At 42.9% G+C, this 21,014-nt stretch overlaps 1 long non-coding RNA gene across 1 annotated transcript in view; it reads right to left on the bottom strand.

Moving 5' to 3' along the window:
• LOC142470191 (uncharacterized) overlaps nucleotides 1-21,014 on the bottom strand; it is a 78,063-nt gene that overhangs the window by 18,133 nt on the left and 38,916 nt on the right. The window contains exon 2 of the long non-coding RNA XR_012789215.1: nucleotides 5,584-5,747. This is a non-coding gene — a long non-coding RNA (uncharacterized LOC142470191). The remainder of the gene's footprint in view (nucleotides 1-5,583; nucleotides 5,748-21,014) is intronic.

Raw genomic sequence — 21,014 nt, 5'->3', positions numbered from 1 at the left:
CTGCACCAAAATTGGGGGAATCTGCTGCCAAGATGTATGTTATGTTGGCAAACAGAAAATCCCTACAGACGCATGCTCGCACACACACTTTTACTATACATCATGTTAAGCTTTCACAGAATTGAGTATTCACACCTTGATTAATATATCAATATAAGAACATTCAAATGCACTTACCCAGCCTGCACAAATCCATATTTAAAAACAATATTTTCATAGTTACATTACACACTCATTGGTATACATACAGTACATTCCATCCCTCATTATCTTTGATCTTCCACGAAAGGATTGCTTCTTGGTTGGATCTCATCTACAGACCCATCTGCTGCATGAAGCTTGTCATCTCTTTCACATCTTTGAAGTGCCAACTATTCTTGATCTAATAATTCTACTTTCTAGGCAAGCCATGGAATTGTGTGCATAAAACATGTCCTATACCATTGCTGTCACTAGTACCAGCTTCAGAGCTGGTGGTGGCTCCCCAGGGGGAGCTATTGGGAGTTAGGCTTCGATTTCTGAATGTAGAAATGTAATTATATTGAATACATTTTATTAGATATATTTTAAGTTGATGGAACGTTTTGTCTACAGAGATTTCCCAGACAGAGGCTAGGAAGCAGCATGTTGCTATATATTGCAGTAAATAATGATTGCACCAAACTATCTTTAGGGCCCATGATTAATTTAAACTTTGCAAACTGAAACCCTGTTAGTAAAACTCTATATTTTGTCAGGCTGGGATTGTCATGTCCTCTGCTCTATTATCACAGTTTGAAATTAAAGATCTATTTCAAACACTTTTCATCTTTTCATACAACTATATATTCGGCCACCATAGCTGAGTAAAATAACACTAATTTATTTACATTTTAAATTTACCAGAGATCTGAGAACATGATGAAAGGTGTCATAGAGAGAGGTTCTGTAAAACAACAAAAAGTGGTCAGAAATTAGCTGAAACTGTGGTTGAACTTTGTTCCAAAACAGCACCTCATCTGGAAATCTACCAGATCTCTGGTGAGTCATTGAAATAATTTATACAGGTGACATCTGACCCAGCGGCGACATTTGATGCCACGTTGTCTTGGCAACGCGTCGCCGAAAAGCCGGCCGAGAGCAGGCAAAGGAAGTTGCAGAGGCCGCCCCCGGCATTTAATTTACTTGCCTGGGGAAAGAGCGTGGGGCTCTGCAACCGCCGCGCTCCCCCTAGAAAATCCTGCTCATCCCAGTTTGCGCACCCCTGCTCTAATCATTATCTAACAATAACTCTCCTTAAGAGATAAATACATCTTTATAAGCATAAACAAATATAATGGTCCCTAAAATCCTATTAATGAGACCGAGCAATAAACTCTATATAAAAGCCTGAGCTAATTATATTTTATTGGGAATGCAGATTTTATGGTTAAACTCATAGTTTTCAGTATTATATATATATGAATAGTCATTGTGGTTGAGAGTGAAACCCGAGCTTTCTAAGTGTCTATTTCAGTATTTCTCAACCAGGGTGCCATCACCCTCTGCCAAGGGTGCCACAGTTCCCGGGGATAAACTCAACGGGCTCCTCAGTGGGCACCTACCACACTGCCTGGATGTAGATGTTGAGATCTGCCTCTCCTTTCCCAGCTCGGCATAGAGGAGAGAGAGGTGCCTCTCCATCTCTAGAAAGCAACGGATACGCCCGCTGAGCAGCTGACATGTTTGAAGTGTGTGTGTGGGAAGGTGGGTAGAAATAGGGAAGGAGTGAGAGCTGTGTGTGTGTGTGTGATGACTTTGTATGAGAGGGTAAGGGAGTGCTTTTTGTTGAGTAGAGGATTGTGTGTTGTGTAAGTAAGAGAAGGTGGTGAAAGTGGTGAATGTGGTGTTTATTATTAAGAAAGAGGGAGAGTGTGCCGTGTGAGAGGGGGATACACGTGGAGTGTGTATATAGAGTAAAAGTGTGAGGGTGAATGTGGAGTATGTAAGAAGAGAGTGGGCGTGTGTGGGGGTTGTGTGCTTGTGAAATGGAGGGTGAGTGTGTTTGTGTGTAAGTGAGGAGGGGATGAATGAGGTCTGAAGAGTAGGGGTGCCCTGAGGTTTTATAAAAATCCTTCAGGGTTGCACAAAAAAGGTTGAGAACCACTGGTCTACACCAAGCTGTCAACAAAAATGTGGATTATCGCATAATGAAGAGACATTTGCAGCTGGGGGACTTCTATACAGTATAGCCCATACTATATTTCCAAAGCAGTACTGTACTTCAATGGCTCATAAGATATCTTATGGCACTCTAAGGTGTCTAAAAGCAGAGTACTTGGCAAAAACTCTAGCCTGAAAATGCCACCAGATTTATGAAGAAAAGTCTTAATTTATTTTAGAAGTGTGAAAAAATGGTGTGTGCTGTGCTAATCAAAATAATAATAAAAACTATATATATATATATATATATATATATATATATATATATATATATATATATATATATATATATATATATATATATATATATATGGAAAAAGAGAGGAGAGAGCGCACGCCCATAGTGTAAAATAGTAAATTTGATGAGGGGAAGGGGAGGAGGGGGTAAAAAATGCACTTACAAAAGTACAATAAAAACAAGCATTGCGTGATTAATAATCACCACCATCCGGTTAATACTGCATCATTTTGGGGCAATCCCAGTCTCAGAGTATGAAGGATCGACGTCCCAGCAGGTATCCAGGGCAGGTAAATGCTGTTCAAGAGTCCAAGAAAGTGGCTCCGTTTTCTTCAGCCTCTGTAGCACTCGCGCATGGATCAGTCTCTCCATGATCCATGCGCGAGTGCTACAGAGGCTGAAGAAAACGGAGCCACTTTCTTGGACTCTTGAACAGCATTTACCTGCCCTGGATACCTGCTGGGACGTCGATCCTTCATACTCTGAGACTGGGATTGCCCCAAAATGATGCAGTATTAACAGGATGGTGGTGATTATTAATCACGCAATGCTTGTTTTTATTGTACTTTTGTAAGTGCATTTTTTACCCCCTCCTCCCCTTCCCCTCATTAAATTTACTATTTTACGCTATGGGCGTGCGCTCTCTCCTCTCTTTTTCCCTTTAGATTCCCTGTGGACGTGGTTTGTCCATATTGAGAGCAGCCGGAGACCCTCTACACCAGCACCCACAATTTTTACTGGAACTATTTCTGAGGACTGGTTTATCACTTTTTCTTTGCTTTTTTTCTGTATATGTTGTTACTTAGTTTTATGTAAAATTTCTCCATATGGTTTACAGGTGTAATATTTTTTTGTGCTATAGTAATAATTAAGGGATTCATTATTAGTATTTACACTGTGTAGATATAATATTATATTATATATTAGCAAGTTTATTCACTTTAATATTGTTTTCACACTTATCAGAGGCGCTGCTTTCTTTCTCTGTTTTGTCATATATATATATATATATATATATATATATATATATATATATATATATATTACAACAAGACAAACTGCCTGCAACAGCCTAAGCAAATAATGAGTACTTAAATTAGTAATATAATAACCACTAACGGTGCTAGGGACTAGAAGTAATATAACAATGAAAAGAAAAAGAAAAGCGTCCCAACTCAGCACTCAAGTATACTCAGAACAAATATCAAAGAAAATTATGATTTAACAGCACAAATAATCAAACATAAAATACAAAAAATATTAAAACAAACCCTGACATCCTCCTGTGATAGAATATGTATTAGACAGGGGAAATCCCCTATGAAGATACTGATGGACGCCTAATACCCAAGGCAAAGAAAAAAAGCCTATAAGTACAAAATATATGTAGAACAAGGGGTTAACAATAACCCCATGAACCTACAAGGCCGGCCTCACCCCTAGTAAATACAAAACCACACAGCAAGCATAGATAACACATGCACCAAATGGCCTAATACATGCTGATGTCAAATACATATGTTATATACATACACCGTAAATGCAGTTGGTATAATCAAGGCAAACCAGGCACAGTACCAAAAGGAGACTGTTAGTATGGGATCAACAATGGTTAACAGTTCACATAAGTTACCATAGTCCATGAGACCATCAATGCCACACTGTGATAGTAAAATGTCCAAAGGGTAAAGATCTTCCAATTGAGGGGTCCATCTGCAGGGGAGTCAGGGAAAAACAGACGCCCCAACACGTGTTTCACCCTCGCTTCATCAGGGGGCTTAAAATAATGCATGCTACCAAGGATTTAAATAGCACACTGATTATAATGCCATCCAGCCTGCAGAGGTGGAAAAGTGCCTGCATGGCTCAAAAAGCACACCAGAATGAGTTCTGCCTAGTCATTAGTTACTTCCCCTAAGGGACCAGGTGAAAAGAGCTAAACATCCCAGACATACCTAAGCCCGCAATGTATAAGACAGAGTTGAAAGAAAAAAAGAAAGAAAAAAAAAGTGTGTGTATCTTTACACAGGTCCCTTGGAGCAAACGTCTCTGCAGCAATGTTTCCAGAGGTAGATTCGTAGCTCACAGCCGCTCTCCACAGCTCACAATGATGTATGATATTTAAATCTGCTCCCACTGTCCTCATTAGAGGGATCACTGTGAAAGAATCTTTTTAATCTACATATATATCTCAGCAAGAATTATACTAAACAATATATAGATTGCACAAACTCAATTTGGAAACGAAATAAAATGGTGATTTAAAAGAAGAAAATATACCTAGAGATAATGGCCTCTAGTATCCAGCACACGGAAACATAACATAAGAACAGTATCCCATAGGAAAAGGGAAAGAGTAAAAAGATGTACTGTATAGCGAAGAAAAAGAGGATATGTAGGGGGGATGGTAATAGAATTGAAATTAAAAGGAGGAAAAAATGAGTGAATGATGAAACATAATAGACACAGGGAAAAGATCATATACCTACAAAAACATAGCATACCCTGTGTATTCATTCAGGCCCCCTGGAAGCAGAGTGCCAAGTTTAAAAATCCACCTGCACTCACGCTGCAGGAAGGCCCTCTCCATATCACCCTCCCGAATACCCAACATCACCTGATCTATAGCAAAAGCCTGAAGTAGACCAGGATCAGAGTTGTGATTTGTTCTAAAATGTTTAGCCACCGTCGTGAGCTTCCTGCCTTTGACTAAGTCCTGCTCAGAATTTTTGATACTCCGAACATGCTCCAATACACGGAAGCGAAGCTCCCGTGTAGTCATGCCTATGTAGATCCTAGGGCAACTACAAGTGAGATAAGAAATAACACCGTTAGATCTACACGACAGACTAGGGCGAATGATGTATTTCTTAGTCCGATTGGCGTCAAAGAATTCCAGTGTGTTAGTCATAAATTGACAAGCTGAGCAGGACTTACAGGACGTGAAGCCACGATGTATTGTTTTTGATAGAAAATGAGTGCCCCCCCCCACATGATAGTGACTCCGCACTAGTTTGTCCCTGAGGTTAGGAGCATGCCTGCTAACCAAATTAACCTCCTTGCCCAGAACCACCTTAAGATCCTGGTCTGTTTGTAACAAATGCCATTGTTTTTGTAATATGTTCCTGTACCCACTCCAGTTTTTATCAAACGTAGCCACAAACCTCATAATCTTGTTCGGCACACTAATGTTCTTTAACCTGGGTGTAAGTAGAGATGCTCTTGAACCTGCGCTTCCCTTCTTCCTTCCCCTTCCAATCACATTATTACTGTAACCACACTGTTGGAAACGGGTAGTCATCTCTTCAGCCCGGGACCGGTAGGTGTTCTGTAATGAACAATTATGTTTCAATCTCACAAATTCACCCACCGGTACCCCCCCCCTAATTTGGTGGCGTGGATGACAGCTGCGTGCATGAAGAATGGAGTTGGTGGCGGTCTCTTTACGATGGATATCAGTACAAATGAGACCGTCTTCACCAACCCCAATCTTGAGATAAGGAAAACAACCAACTCAAGACTCCAGGGGCTGGTGAGCTTGATATTATATACATTATGGTTGAGACCCTCGACAAAAACCTCCAACTCCCGGGGCGAACCGTCCCAGAAGCCTGAAAATGCCACCAGATTTATGAAGAAAAGTCTTAATTATTTTAGAAGTGTGAAAAAAGGGTGTGTGCTGCGCTAATCAAAATCAAAATAATAATAATAAAAATATATATATATATATATATATATATATATATATATATATATATATATATATATATAATGGGGAAATAAAGTAGCGCCTAAGTGATTATACTTACAAATTATAAATAAAATATTAATATCAAGGGATAAACCAAACATAAATAACAATGTGTAAGTGTCTAATATATGTATAAATAATAATAAAAAAAAATGGAGCTAATGAATAAGCCCTATAAGTGCTAAAACAATTGTGTATAACTGTTAATAGAAAAGGAAGAAATATAGAACCAGTCCTTTCAAAATATCCAACAAATTATGGAAATAAGATGCTAGTGTGGGGGTCTCTGGCTGCTCTCAAAGGGGATGAACCACATTCGATGGGAATCTACAGGAAAAAGAGAGGAGAGAGCGCACGCCCCATAGTATAAAAGCGTACATTTAATGTTGGGAATGGAGGGGGAAGGCGGGGGAAGGGGAAGAAAATCATTCACAAGGGTAAATGAATAAAAGGCAATTTGTGAATTATCACCACCATCCGGTGTCCGTAACTGGATCCGCAGTCCAACAGCCTCAAGGATGTAGAGGGGCAGTGATCCGTCAGGAATCCAAAGGTGCCTCGGATATATATGTGTGACCAAACGTGGTAGAATACAATATCAGGTAAGTCCAACAAACGATGATTCCAAAAGATGATCAATCCGTGTGGTACCGCATGTGTGAAAAGAAGAAACAAAACAAATATAGTGCAACACTGTGTATAAACGGACAGGTAATCCAAAAAGAACAGGAAAATCATCTTTTGCTGCCACCAGCTACTCTCGGAGTCGGAGTCATCTTTGGAGTCATCGTTTGTTGGACTTACCTGATATTGTATTCTACCAAGGACTTTCTGGTAGTATTGAACAGTGACACCGTTTGGTCACATACACACTTTTTTTTATATATTTGTTATTTAAGTTTTGCTGGTGCCGTTTGGTAAGATTTGTTCTACAAAATTATTTTAGAAGAATACATTTATTTGCTAAATCTGATGATGTTTTCCCCAGTTTTGTTTAGCTTGAGTCTTTGCCAAATTTGTAAGTGTTGTCAGTCAGTTGAGCTTAAAGTAAATCAAAATTGCAAGAACGTTACTTAAAATGGATAAAGTAATTGACCTTAATGCAGAATGCTATACATATCATTGCAAAGTGTTCATCTAGTATCTTCTTCTGTAACCACTTATTTTTTCTGTATGGAAAAAGTAACGATAGTGCAGACAGATGTTCTTCTCTTAACATTCATTTTAGGGCAAAATGTTCTATTGAGTTATTATATACAAAGCGCCAGTAGTCTACTAAAAGGCAATCTTACACTTGTAAGTTGTTCTTGAAAAGTATTTTCCACTGTCAAAAATCTTATGTTTCCATATTTTTAAGTAAGTATTGTGACAGAAACCAGGGGTTGGTAATAAACTCCATATACAGGGCTCCCAGGATACTGAACAGTTTCTGTCCTGTCTAAGCTGAACAGGGCAGCCTCGTGGTACAGGCACTCCATTCCACAGTTTGTCTGCTGTCTGTTTTCTGTCACCTGTCATGCTGATTAGAGTTCAGGTATATAAGACCTGTTTCCTGTTTCCTCTGGGCCCCGCCCAAGAGCCTGGAAGGCTGCTGAACTGCAGAGGGGTGAGAAAGCCTCTTTCCCAAATCGCTTCATTCATTCTGTTAGTTTGTCTAAAGACTGCAAAGGTACTTATTTTGTTGGTGGAAGTGGACAAGCCACTTCCAACTCTGAGTCAGGGACATCTAAGTTTAAGTTATCGCTCAGACGAGCAGCTTTTTGTTTGGCTTTGTTTTCTGTTTAAACTGTGGCAGTCTCAGTGCCTGGGACTGAATAAACCAGGCATAGCCTGTTTAAAGGAACAGTACGTGACGTCTCATCATTTAACCTACCCTAAAAGACCGTGTTCTAACAGTCCCGGACAGACGGCGGAGCCCCGGAGTAAGCCGTTTGTCACATATGGTGGAGAATGCGGGCAGAACACTGAAAGGTCTGGGGGTTAAAGAACTTTAAAAAAAAAAAAAAAAAGAAGGTTTTTTTTTTCTCTCTCTCCAAACAAGATGGAAGACGTGGTGAGTGCGCTGGTACGCAATGTCGCTGTCCAGAAAGACGCGAATGAAGCCCAGCAACAGGCGAGTGAAACCCAGCGACAGCTGTTAATAGCCCAGCAAGAGACTAATGCAAACCAGCAAGAGACAAACCGCCTGCTGAGAGAGGAGCAAAAGCGGTTCGCTCAGGGCTTACAGCAGGAACTCGAGATCCTGAGGGGGACTATCAGTAACCTTCCACTGGCAGAGGCAGCCCCAGTTCCGAAAATGACCAGGGCAAGCCACTACCTTCAGAAGATGGGACCCTCGGATGATGTGGAAGCCTATCTTCTCACGTTTGAACGCACGGCACAGAGAGAGGGATGGCCAGAAGCTGAGTGGGCTGGTCTAATCGCACCCTTCCTAAGCGGCGAACCCCAGAAGGCTTACTTTGATCTAGAGCCAGCCGAAGCTAACGTCTATGCAAAATTGAAGTTCGAGATCCTCGCCCGCCTCGGCGTAACCACGGCTGTTCGTGCCCAAAGGTTTCACGCATGGTCCTTCACGATGGATAAAGCCACCCGAAGCCAGATGTATGACCTCATCCACCTCGCCCGGAAGTGGCTACAACCCGAGATCAACTCAGCAAGCCACATCGTGGAACGGTTGGTCATGGACCAGTTCTTGAGGAAACTTCCCTCTGCCTTACGCCGTTGGGTCAGTCGGAGTGACCCCCACAATGCGGATGAGCTTGTGGCCCTTGTAGAAAGGTACAGTGCAGCAGAAGAGCACCCGCAACCCACAGTCGTGGAGCAACCCCACTATCCGAGGTTCCAGGACTCTTCCAGAGACGGTAAAAGGGTACCGGGGTTAAGGGGCGCTGAAGAGCGGCGACCACCTTCACGCCGCTCCAGCAACAGTGGTTCGCACACTAAGGGCAATAGCCAACATGGGGAGCCGGGAAAAGGCTCTAAGTGGGACACAGACTATGTACCTAAATGTGTAAATTGTCATGAGAGGGGCCACACAGCAAAAATCTGCCCACTAAATGATGAGCCCATGCAATGCAACAGCGTGGAACCTTATTCGCTGTTGTCCCAATGTATGGGCCCTAGCCCAGAGGACCCCTTGAATAACCATCTGTGGGCATTTGTAAAGGTTAATGGTAAGAGGGTTCGGGCACTTCTTGACTCTGGGAGTATGGTCACACTAGTGTCCGAATACCTATTGCCCATTAAGAAGAAACAGGTAAACAGTTCACAAAGAGTGGCAATTTGTTGTATACATGGGGATAATCATGAATATTCCACTGTTGATGTTTTTTTTGAAACAGAATTTGGTTCTTTAGATTTCAAGGTGGGTGTTGTACCCAAACTGGCACATGATGTGTTAATAGGGACCGACTTTCCCCATTTTCTAAAAATGTGGTCCCCAGCTCAGAATAGCGCCCAGAGTTCAATAGCAGACCATAACGAAGTGTTAGAAGAAACAAATCCTTTCCCTTTTTCAGAAATGGAGGTTGACGAGGGCCCAAATAAGAAGGGGGAAAAGGAGGAGTGCTGTGAAATTCCCTTCCCCATCACTACTTTGGTAGGGAATACCCCAAATCAAGATGTTGATCAGGCACTTACCACCCCAGTACAGGATAAGACCCTCGCTGACCTAGAGGTCAGTCCTGGGAGTTTTAAGAAGGCCCAGTGGGAGGACCCCACATTAGCGGTAGCAAGGGGAAATATACGGGACCAGAATAGTACTCATGGCCAACCAGATAGGTCACTTGCTTACCCCTACTTCGAGGTAGAGAACGACCTAGTATATCGGGTTGATAAAAGAAAATCAGTTACAACTAAACAATTGTTGGTACCACGGACATTCCGTAACGTAGTATTACACCTCGCACATAGTCATCCATTGGGGGGACACCTAGGGGTGGAAAAGACAAAAGAAAAGGTTCTCCGAAGCTTTTATTGGCCTGGGGTTCTGGCAGAAATTACAAACTATTGTTCCTCATGCCCAGAATGTCAGATCACCGCCCCGTTCAAAGCATACCGCAGCCCATTGGTACCCCTTCCCATAATAGAGGTACCATTTGACCGGATTGCTATGGATCTAGTAGGACCCCTAATAAAGTCTGCTAGGGGACATCAGCATATATTGGTAATATTAGATTATGCTACCCGATATCCGGAGGCAGTTCCCCTACGTAGCACCTCTGCTAAAAACATAGCAAAAGAGTTAGTACTTCTGTTTTCCCGGGTCGGAATTCCTAAAGAGATCTTATCTGACCAGGGAACACCATTTATGTCCCAAGTAACAAAAGAGCTATGTAAACTCCTAAAAATCAAGCATCTCAGAACCTCAGTCTATCATCCACAAACAGATGGTTTAGTGGAAAGGTTCAATAAAACCTTAAAGAGCATGTTACGCCGGGCGGTCGATAAGGATGGGAAAAACTGGGACTGTTTGTTACCATACCTGTTATTTGCCATTAGGGAAGTTCCCCAGTCATCCACAGGCTTCTCCCCGTTTGAACTATTGTATGGCCGACATCCAAGGGGCTTACTGGATATAGCCAAAGAAACTTGGGAACACGAGGTTACCCCTTACAGAAGTGTAATAGAGCATGTTGCCCAAATGCAGGACCGCATTGCTGCAGTCCTACCCATAGTGAGGGAACACATGGAGAAAGCTCAAGAAGCACAAAGGAATACGTATAATAAGGGTGCTAGGGTCAGAATTTTTTTTCCAGGTGATAGGGTACTAGTTCTGGTTCCCACCGTGGAGAGTAAATTCCTTGCTAAATGGCATGGGCCATATGAGGTCTTGGAAAGAGTGGGAGAAGTAAATTATAGGGTAAGGCAGCCAGGTAGGAGGAAACCTGAGCAAATTTACCATATAAACCTACTCAAGCCCTGGAAAGATAGAGAGGTCTTGTTAACCCTAGTACCCCCAGGTCCGTCAGAGAATCAAGAAACTGACCCAGAGGTTAGCATAGCTGAAACACTGTCCGTGCATCAGAAACGAGAGGTCCAGAGTTTAGTGAGAAGGAACAAAGAAATCTTCTCTACACAGCCAGGTAAAACTAACGTAATTAAACATGACATAGTCTCTGAACCGGGGGTCCGAGTTAACCTTAAACCGTATCGAATCCCAGAGGCCAAGAGAGAGGCTATAAGTTTAGAGGTTAAAAAAATGCTAAAACTAGGCGTAATTGAGGAATCCCAAAGTGGGTGGAACAGCCCTATAGTTTTAGTCCCAAAGCCAGACGGTACAACAAGGTTTTGTAATGACTACCGGAAACTAAACGCGGTGTCAAAATTTGATACTTATCCTATGCCCAGGGTGGATGAACTTGTAGAGAGACTGGGCAAAGCCCGATATCTCACAACCCTAGACCTAACAAAAGGGTACTGGCAGGTTCCCCTCACAGAAAGGGCAAAAGAAAAAACAGCCTTCTCAACCCCAGACGGCCTCTTTCAATATAAGGTGCTGCCTTTTGGCTTACATGGAGCTCCCGCCACATTCCAAAGAATGATGGATAAAATTTTAAAACCACATGTTCGGTATGCTGCCGCCTACCTGGATGATGTGGTAATCCATAGTGAAGATTGGCAGTCCCACCTTCCAAAGGTCCAAGCTGTGCTCAACGCAGTTCGGTCTGCTGGACTAACTGCTAACCCCGCTAAATGCACTATTGGTCTGGAGGAGGCCAAGTATCTGGGGTATTCTATTGGTAGAGGGTTACTCAAACCACAAACACTCAAAGTAGAGGCGATACAAAATTGGCCAAGGCCAGTCACAAAAAAACAAGTAAGGACCTTTTTGGGGTTAATTGGCTACTATAGGAGGTTTATTCCCAATTTTGCAACTAAGGCAACCCCACTAACCGACCTCACAAAAGCAAGAGGACCGCTAATGGTAAAGTGGTCCCCCGAAGCCGAACAGGCCTTTAGAAGCCTGAAAGAAGCTCTCTGTGCCCAACCAGTGTTGGTCACACCTGACTTCTCCAAAGAGTTCGTAGTCCAAACCGACGCATCTGAGGTAGGGCTGGGGGCGGTACTCTCCCAGGAGTCTCAAGGGGAGGAGCACCCCATCCTTTATTTAAGTAGGAAACTAAATCCCCAGGAGAAAAATTACTCCATAGTCGAGAAAGAGTGTCTCGCAATAAAGTGGGCTGTAGAGACACTCAAGTATTATCTGTTGGGGAGAAAGTTCCGATTGGTCACAGATCATGCACCCCTTACCTGGATGTGTCAAAATAGGGAGAAGAACGCTAGGGTGACCAGGTGGTTCCTAAGCCTACAGCCCTTTAAATTTTCTGTTGAACACAGGTCGGGGCACAAACATGGCAATGCCGACGGGTTGTCAAGGATGCACTCCCTAATATCCATGGTCGCTCACCCCTCGAGGTCTGAGCTGGGGGGGAGGATATGTGACAGAAACCAGGGGTTGGTAATAAACTCCATATACAGGGCTCCCAGGATACTGAACAGTTTCTGTCCTGTCTAAGCTGAACAGGGCAGCCTCGTGGTACAGGCACTCCATTCCACAGTTTGTCTGCTGCCTGTTTTCTGTCACCTGTCATGCTGATTAGAGTTCAGGTATATAAGACCTGTTTCCTGTTTCCTCTGGGCCCCGCCCAAGAGCCTGGAAGGCTGCTGAACTGCAGAGGGGTGAGAAAGCCTCTTTCCCAAATCGCTTCATTCATTCTGTTAGTTTGTCTAAAGACTGCAAAGGTACTTATTTTGTTGGTGGAAGTGGACAAGCCACTTCCAACTCTGAGTCAGGGACATCTAAGTTTAAGTTATCGCTCAGACGAGCAGCTTTTTGTTTGGCTTTGTTTTCTGTTTAAACTGTGGCAGTCTCAGTGCCTGGGACTGAATAAACCAGGCATAGCCTGTTTAAAGGAACAGTACGTGACGTCTCATCATTTAACCTACCCTAAAAGACCGTGTTCTAACAGTCCCGGACAGACGGCGGAGCCCCGGAGTAAGCCGTTTGTCACAGTATATTATTTTGCGGTACTTTCAATATCAATGCTATTGTCCAAGAATACTTGCAAAAATAAGCATATCACTCGACTCACAGATAAGGGTGTATTTCAAATATGTAATTTCAGTCCTCCGATCGAGGCATACCCCTCCCCTCTCCGGGTCCCCCGGAGCCCCCCACCGCCATCCCCCACATTAGAGGAACCCAGGGCTCCCTCAGGGAGCCCTGGGCACGCGCGCCATGCGCGCACGCTCCCGATGAAGCGTGACCGCGCATCGATGACGCGCGGCACGCCGAGTGAAAAAAACGAGAAAGCCGGGAAACCTCGCAGCTTGCGGCTCTAGCCACATGAGATTAAAGTGTGTCGCCACTGTATGGTGGTCTGAGTAGAGGGTCCAAGACAGAGGAGAGTCGGCATGGGGTTGACTTGTGTGTGTAGATAAGTGAAGAAAAAGAGATTTCTTTAGCCGGGGGAGAGGGCAGAGTTGAAACAGGATAGAATACATATGTAGGGAAGAAGGTCTGCGAGAGAGTGAGATTTCTTCCAGAGGCATTTAAAGGAGCGAGTGCAGGAACGCAGCATTCGTGTCTGGAAATTCAGCCAGGGTCTGGGGTCAGAATGGTGAGAGCAGCAGAGAAAAATAAGGGCATACAGATCAAGAGAGGAGGATAGGGCATAGTTGTAGTTCCTGACCAGGTTGTCAGAGTTTGAAGCAGAGAGAAGAGAGTGAGGAACGCAAAGTGGAATCAAAAGCTGTTAGGTTAATAGAGTGCAGGTCTTTGCAGAAACCAGGGGTAGAAGGAGAGCAAGGTGGAGAAGAGACGTGCGAGAGAAAAAAGTATATGAGATTATGGTCAGAGAGAGGAAAGGGGGAAATAGAGAAATCATAGACAAAAGTTTTTTTGTGAAAACTAGGTCTAGGTAGTGGCCATCCTTGTGGGTGCTGGCAGCAGTCCATTGGTGAAGGCCAAGAAGGGAGAAAGAATTCCAAAGAGCACAGGAGTAAAGGAGAGAGGAGGAAGGGTGACAGGGGATGGGTACAAGGTTAAAGGGGTTGACACCAGAAAGAGTAGAAGTTATATGTGGGAGGCGAGGTCGAGAGCATGTAGAAATAAGGCATGGACCCGGATTGGGAGAAATATCCACAGAAGTATAGAAAAAAAGAGGATTTATAAGGGTGTGTTTTAGTGCACGGGGTATAGCTGTGTATTGTCAGAGGGTGCAGGTACATTAGGAAAGGAGTTCATGTGAACTGAGAAGTGGAAAAGGAAGGAGAGATGGAGATATATGAATAGAGTTGGAGTAATAATAAAGCTGGTAAAAAGAAATGTGTATTTTGAAGAGTATGAAGTATTCTCATTTTAGTCCATTAAACGTCATCACAAAAAATGAAAATCAAAAATGTTATGAGTTTCATACTACTGATCTTAAAGTTATGTTGGAGTTATTTTGAACTGAGAAAATAGTTTTGCAACAACAGGTGGAGATGTCCTTACTGTTCTCTGTGCAGAGACGTAAACTCTGGAAAAGCGCAGTGCTGGGTCAGGTGACAGATGTGATGGCGCTTCGGTGGGTCAATTCCTTTTAATGGGACCCCCAAGCGTTTATCCTCTCAAGCCATAATGGGCGCAGTCATGGAACCCCACGCAGCAGCACCGAAAATATTACCGACGGCTACATCTGTGCTCTAGTTTGTATGCATATGCTAAAGGTCTTTTTAAAAATAATAATTTACATTAATGAGATATATAATTACTATATTAAATGGCTGTAAGGCTTGGAACAATATATTAAGATAAAAAAATAGACATACACATGCACATATTTATATTTCTTAATACATATGCAAAAGGATATTACGTAGGATGTAAATTACTAGCTAATATTTTTCTTTAATACAATGGGTCCGTGAGTTGAAGTTATTTGAAAAAGAAAAGAAGAAAAAATCCAGTAATTAAAGACAGCCGTTTATGTGCTTGTTCCATTACTAAGTAAAAAAATATGGGATATTCTGCAAATGCATTAAACTGCACTAAAATATTCCTGGACTACACAAGGCATACTATTCTCTTTGTATACAATAAACATTATACAATCCTTTTTAATTCTTTTTAATGAGGATTGTTTTAACATTGGTAGGACTTTCAAATGCTGAGTAGTTCTGTTTCACAAAAAAAGTAATGGATGCACAAAGCAGTCTATCCACAATGTAATAGAAACCATCTATAAGCCTCTAAAAAAAGGATAATTGTCCTATCTCTGCTCTCGCTAAGGTACTGTACCTGTGAATGATCAGTGACAGATCTGCATGATCAGTGGCAGGTATAGTATATCAGCATCACAATTGTCCAGAAAAAAAACACTTTACAATGTAATGCTATTCATGAATAAGGCACCAGTAAAACACAGACTGGAGCTCGGTTCTTGGTGGGGGTACACTCGGTCTGAATTGGGGTGTGATGGGTCCTAGTTGGGTTGTGCTTGGTTAATTGGCAGGTTATCTGGGTCTGCATTGGGGTGTGATGAGTCTGAGGTGGGATGAGTTTGGTCTGGAGTGGGGTGTGATCAGAGGTGGGGCAACCTGGATATAGAGTGGGGTGCGATGGGGCCGAAGTGGGGTGAAGATAAGCTGGATTTGGAGTGGGGTGCGATGGGTCCAAGATGGGGTGATCTGGGTGTGATAGTGCTTGGAGTACCTGTGCAGAACCTGCTCTCCTGGGAAATTCAATGGCTATGGTTCTCACTGGCTTCTTCTTTCAGATTGCCCGAAAGTGTTGCCCTTTGGAGTTTTGGATGCTTCAGACAGGTTTTCTTTTGCTACTTTATTTTTTGTGTGAATGTTTTTAGGGGTCACATGTCAACTTCATAGGGTACTTAGTGCTGTATCTGGTACAGCATTAAGCAGGTTCTTGCATAGAAGCTGGATTTATCCATTGTTGAAGCAAAGATGGAGAAGGGTGATGCTGCAGATGGCTTCTGATCTAGATAAGCCTTTTCTATCTGTTGTTTAAAAAACTAATTTCTGTTTGACTTTATATACAGTATGTATAACGTTTATTCTGCTAAGGTGTCAAAGGTTGGTCACTTCTCAATGGCTGGGGAAACATTCATTTACTACATACAATACAAGGTGTTTATGTTGGTTAAGGCTGAGTTGGTGATTGGGTGTCTATTGTGCCTTGGCATGAAAAGTAGGATGTGTAGCTTTACTACAATAGCACATTACAAATCCTGTACTGTGACATTGTTATTGTATTTCCATGAATCATGGGTAAAGCCTATTTCCGGGTCTTCCAAGTCAACAACCGAAAACACAGTGCATCTTCGATATTCATTAAGGAAACTGGAATCAACTCTGTAATGAAGTTGCTGAGCACTAATATACTATTACCTATATTACCTATATTAAATACTGTGGTACTGTGCTGTTGTCTGTGTTTGTTTTATTCTTGGCCATAACCGTACTATATTTGTCTCTATATTTATAATTCCCTTGATTTGAACCTCATCAAATTGATCTGGCATGCATTAAAGCATCATCTGCACAAATATGGGAAATCTGCGAACAAAGAACTAGTGAAGGGGATAAACAATTACTGGAATGTATATCTAAGTGTCGAAACTTGCAGCAACGACATCAACCATATCATTAATGTGTCACTGGTGCTTAATGAAAGAAACGGGATGGCAAGAGGTGTGTAGTAATAATTCATTGTATTGTAATTAAGTATTTGTCATACATTTTTTTTATGTTTTCCATTTTCTTGTAATTCTCTTCTAATACTCTTCTAGCACTCAGAAGAACTTCAGGAACAGCTGACTAGTGTTTACTACTGATGGGATGTGAATGGTTTATACAGATTTGCACTTTTAGTAAGAAAACACTGGCTAGAAATGGGCCAGTACTCAAAATTTTATTCAGACGTGTTACTAAGCTCCCAGTACATATGCAGAGTAATGGTGAGTATAGACTGCAGTGTTTGGCTTCCTGTATAAAGTGTTTTTTTTCTTTATCATGGGGACCCTCTGTAAGGATCTGTCAACCGCACCCCTTCCGACATGCTCCCATCTTACCCAGACCCGCGATCGTTCGTCCTGCCTCTGCTGCCTTCTGCAGCGCATCTTTTGGACTGGCGAATGCCAGCGTTCCTTCTAGGAGCGCGCGCAGACTTCACTCGGCACTGTTTGACATGCCTGCTCTACGGTCTAGTCCTAACTGCTCTACAACTGTTGCCATACAGTATGTCTACAAAAAGAGGAGTGCCCGACGCAATGTCAATCTCATGACCGCGCACTCTGTAAAAAGACTTTACTTGGAAAAAGTCCTCCTTGAGCGACTGAGGAGTGCTGATCTCGGGAGGAGACACAAATAAACTGGAGAAAGGGCTCCAATCCCAGCGGGACAGAGGGTTCTCTTCCTCCATCCACTCTCATTCAAGTCACAGAAAGATCTCGAATGAGAGTGGGACTATGGGCTTTGGCCGTGGTAAGCCCGAGCTTCCCACAAACAGGGGAGGTATGTAACAGGGGACTTATCCCTGTTCACAAATGTGCCTCTAATCCAGCAGTGTGGTGTTTAACTGCTGGTAGGCAATTAACTAACACCACCTGCCTGATTAGATGGCTTAGAAAAAGCCTGTCTTTTGAGACAGGAAGTGACTCCTTAGCTCACGTGTGTGAGCTAAACTTTGGAGACAGAGCAGAGGTTCTTGAGTCTTCCAGGAGAGACTGACCAAGAGAACACAGATCTCTGGAGCTGACAAATAAGACTTCTAAACCTGGATGCTGAAATTTTCTGTGCACACACGGGTGCGGTTCCAGGAGAGCAGAGAAGCTTCCCCTACAGCAGCAAGCTAACAGATAAGACTTTTATTAACAAGACTTTTTTATATCTGTTCATTTCATGCTATGTGTTTGGGGCTGGGAGCCATGCTTAACTAAGGGAGTTGTGGATTGCATAGTATTTCACTAGAACCACTCCCAAGTGAATAGAAGCTTTGTTTCCCTCTTGTTTGGATGGTTTCCTGATGTTAAGGAAAAGGCACAATAAAGCCTCGTTATAATTTCACCTTTTAAAAGTCTCCATTGTGTACCTCTGTGAGCGTCCGCCTACATATGGTGTCCGAAGACGAGAGGTGTCTTTGAAGTTAAAAAGGACCGGAGATTTTTTATGTGAAATTTTTAATGCTTTTTGCCTACAAACAGTCTGAGCAACTTTAAAAAAAAAAAAAATCTCATGCAGCAGAGACCAGAGTTAAAGTGATACACACCACTGAAACTTACACTGCACTGAAACTTACAAAACCACAGATGGACTCTTTTCCCCAATCCCAAGAGGAGAGAGACTGCTGAAGCAGCTAAACCTTATTTGCCTATCACAAAGTGGAATATGGTCATTGAAATAGGGGTTTTGCCTGCCAGTCCTAGTCAGGGTTCAAGAAGTGAGTCAGCCCTTAAAAAGGGATAGGTGTTTGTTGGTTTCAAAAGTTTCGCTGAAGCAGTGAATACAGATGGTGACCCATGAGCGGTACTGATTTTGCAAATAAAGGTTGCCACACCGCATAGGGCTGTGAATGGAGTATATGCAGAAAAGTGTGAAAATTGATACAAGACTGTGCTGAAGCAGGGGAATTTTTAGCAAACAAATGCTGAGTGTAAAATTGCCCTTCAGGGGAAAAAGGGATTGCTGAACTGTGTAAAAAGTATTCCAAAGCCAATTGCTGAGTGTTGAGTCACCCTGCCGGGAGTGAAAGAAATATTCCACTGCAAAGAATGTTTTTTTTCTGCAAGTAAAAAAGTCTGCCTATATATCTTGGGAGCAAAACAGACACCCAAAGTGTGAAGTGTGAATGCCATAATACCCAAAGATGAGACTGAAAATTACTGAACTCAAGCAGAAAACCAAATTCTGTTGCTGAAGCGGAGGGAGCGCAGCTAGCAAGTAAATGGTGTAAAGCAAACAGAAGTTTTTACCTAGCAACTACACATTCAGCATACCTAATGAGAGATTAAACCTAGCAAGTAAATGGTGTAAAGCAAATAGACGTTTTTACCTAGCAACTGCACATCTTGTATACCTGATAATAGAAAATGCATGCACAGTACTGCTGATATTGTAAAACTTACCCAAAAGAAAAAAAAAGAAAAGTCTACAGAGATGCCTGTGAGAGCTACGACCTCTACAAGCAAAATATGCCCACCTGTAGAACTACCACAATTGGGGGTTCTAGCAAATACAGTGGCAACAGCTGCAATAGCGCCTCCTGAGGTCAGGAAGAAAATTACACCTGATAGCCTAAAAATGGAGGACAAGATGCAGCGTTCCTGTAATGAACCCTACCCCACGGAAGAGTGGCCCTTCCAGTCCAATAAAGAGGAAGACATCTCTTACGGGGAACCCGAACCGAGTCACATCCACAAAACACCCCAAGAATGGTGGGGGTGCCTGAACTCGGCACGAACAGAAAAGACCGCCCTCTATGATGACGAATATGGTCGACAAGAGAAAGAGCGGGAGCAGCAGATCACCCAATATTTTTGTCAGCTAAAGCAACTGCAAGAAAAGCCTGGCGTATATAATAAAGCTGCTAAAGTATCAAATAAAGAAGGAGACCCCAGTATTCCGGATGGGACGGAGTCATCCAAAACAAAAAAGCGGAAAAACAAAAAGAAAAGCGGTTCTTCACTTACCGTGGAAGGAACAGACACGTCTGCAGATCCTGTGGAGGAAAAGGGGGACCGAGTTGCCCTGCAGCCCAGAGAAAATGGAGAATTTGTCCCGCGGTTAACCGAATATCCAGAGGGCCCAAGGCAGAAGTCGGGTACCCCAAAGAAGTGTCTGTCCGGTGCCAACAGTGAGGAACCCTCAACCAACCATCCCAGGGAAGTGGAGCCGGAACCAGTGAGTGACGATCCCTTGACCAGCCCTGATGATGCCCTGAAAAATGCCAGGCATGACTGTGATATGCTCCGTGAACAATTGAAACAAAAGGAAGATGTTTACACAGAGCTACAGAAAAATAACGTGAGGCTACAAAAAGATGTGCTCACAATTTACTCTTTAGCCAGGACAGGATTGGACGATCTCAAGACTGAGCTAGATACTGCAAATGCTACTATTTCCGCCATGGATGAAAAGCAGAGCCAATCTGATAAAATGGTGGCTACGCTAAAGCGGAAGTATGAGGAGGCACTGAAGCAGATGACAGTCTTCCAGCAAGAGGTTCACACTCTTCGCATAGAGCTGAATGCCTCAAAACAGGAGGTCAACAGTGGATAGAGGATAGAGGTGGACGTATCTCAGAAAGAGGTTCAGACACTCCGCAGAGCACTGGATGCCTCATATCATGAGACCGACAGCTGCCGCACAGACCTGGAAGTTTCCAGAAAGGAACTACACAGTCTCACTGAGGAGCTGGACATTGCTATAGAAACTATTGTCAATCTTGATACAGATCTCAAAGTCTCTCAGAAGGAGCTTCAGACCCTCAACCTAGAGAAGGAAGTCTCACGCCAGGAGATTGTCATTCTCAAAGCAGATGTGCGTAAATGGAAGGAGAACTGCAAAGAGGCCCTGAATAATACAGAGACTGAAAAAGGAGAAAATTCAAGATTACAAAGAGAAAACTTAAAACTGAAAGAAGAAAATTTTCAGTTGACAGACGAAGTCAAGGAAATGTTTGAAGCAGAGCACCGACTGCAGAACCAACTGCAAGGTCTGTGTACACACCTCCAGTATGCTGAGGAGAAGCAGGAAACGCTGCAGGAAGAAAATCTGCAGGCTACTAAAGAGGTACAAGCGCTGCAGGAACGTCTGAATATCCCGTACGTCCCCACAGAGCAG

Source organism: Ascaphus truei, chromosome 1 (genome assembly GCF_040206685.1).
Source record: "Ascaphus truei isolate aAscTru1 chromosome 1, aAscTru1.hap1, whole genome shotgun sequence".
NCBI lineage: Eukaryota > Metazoa > Chordata > Amphibia > Anura > Ascaphidae > Ascaphus > Ascaphus truei.
Note: the sequence above shows the minus strand (reverse complement) of the source record. Positions and strands in the feature narration are given on the sequence as shown.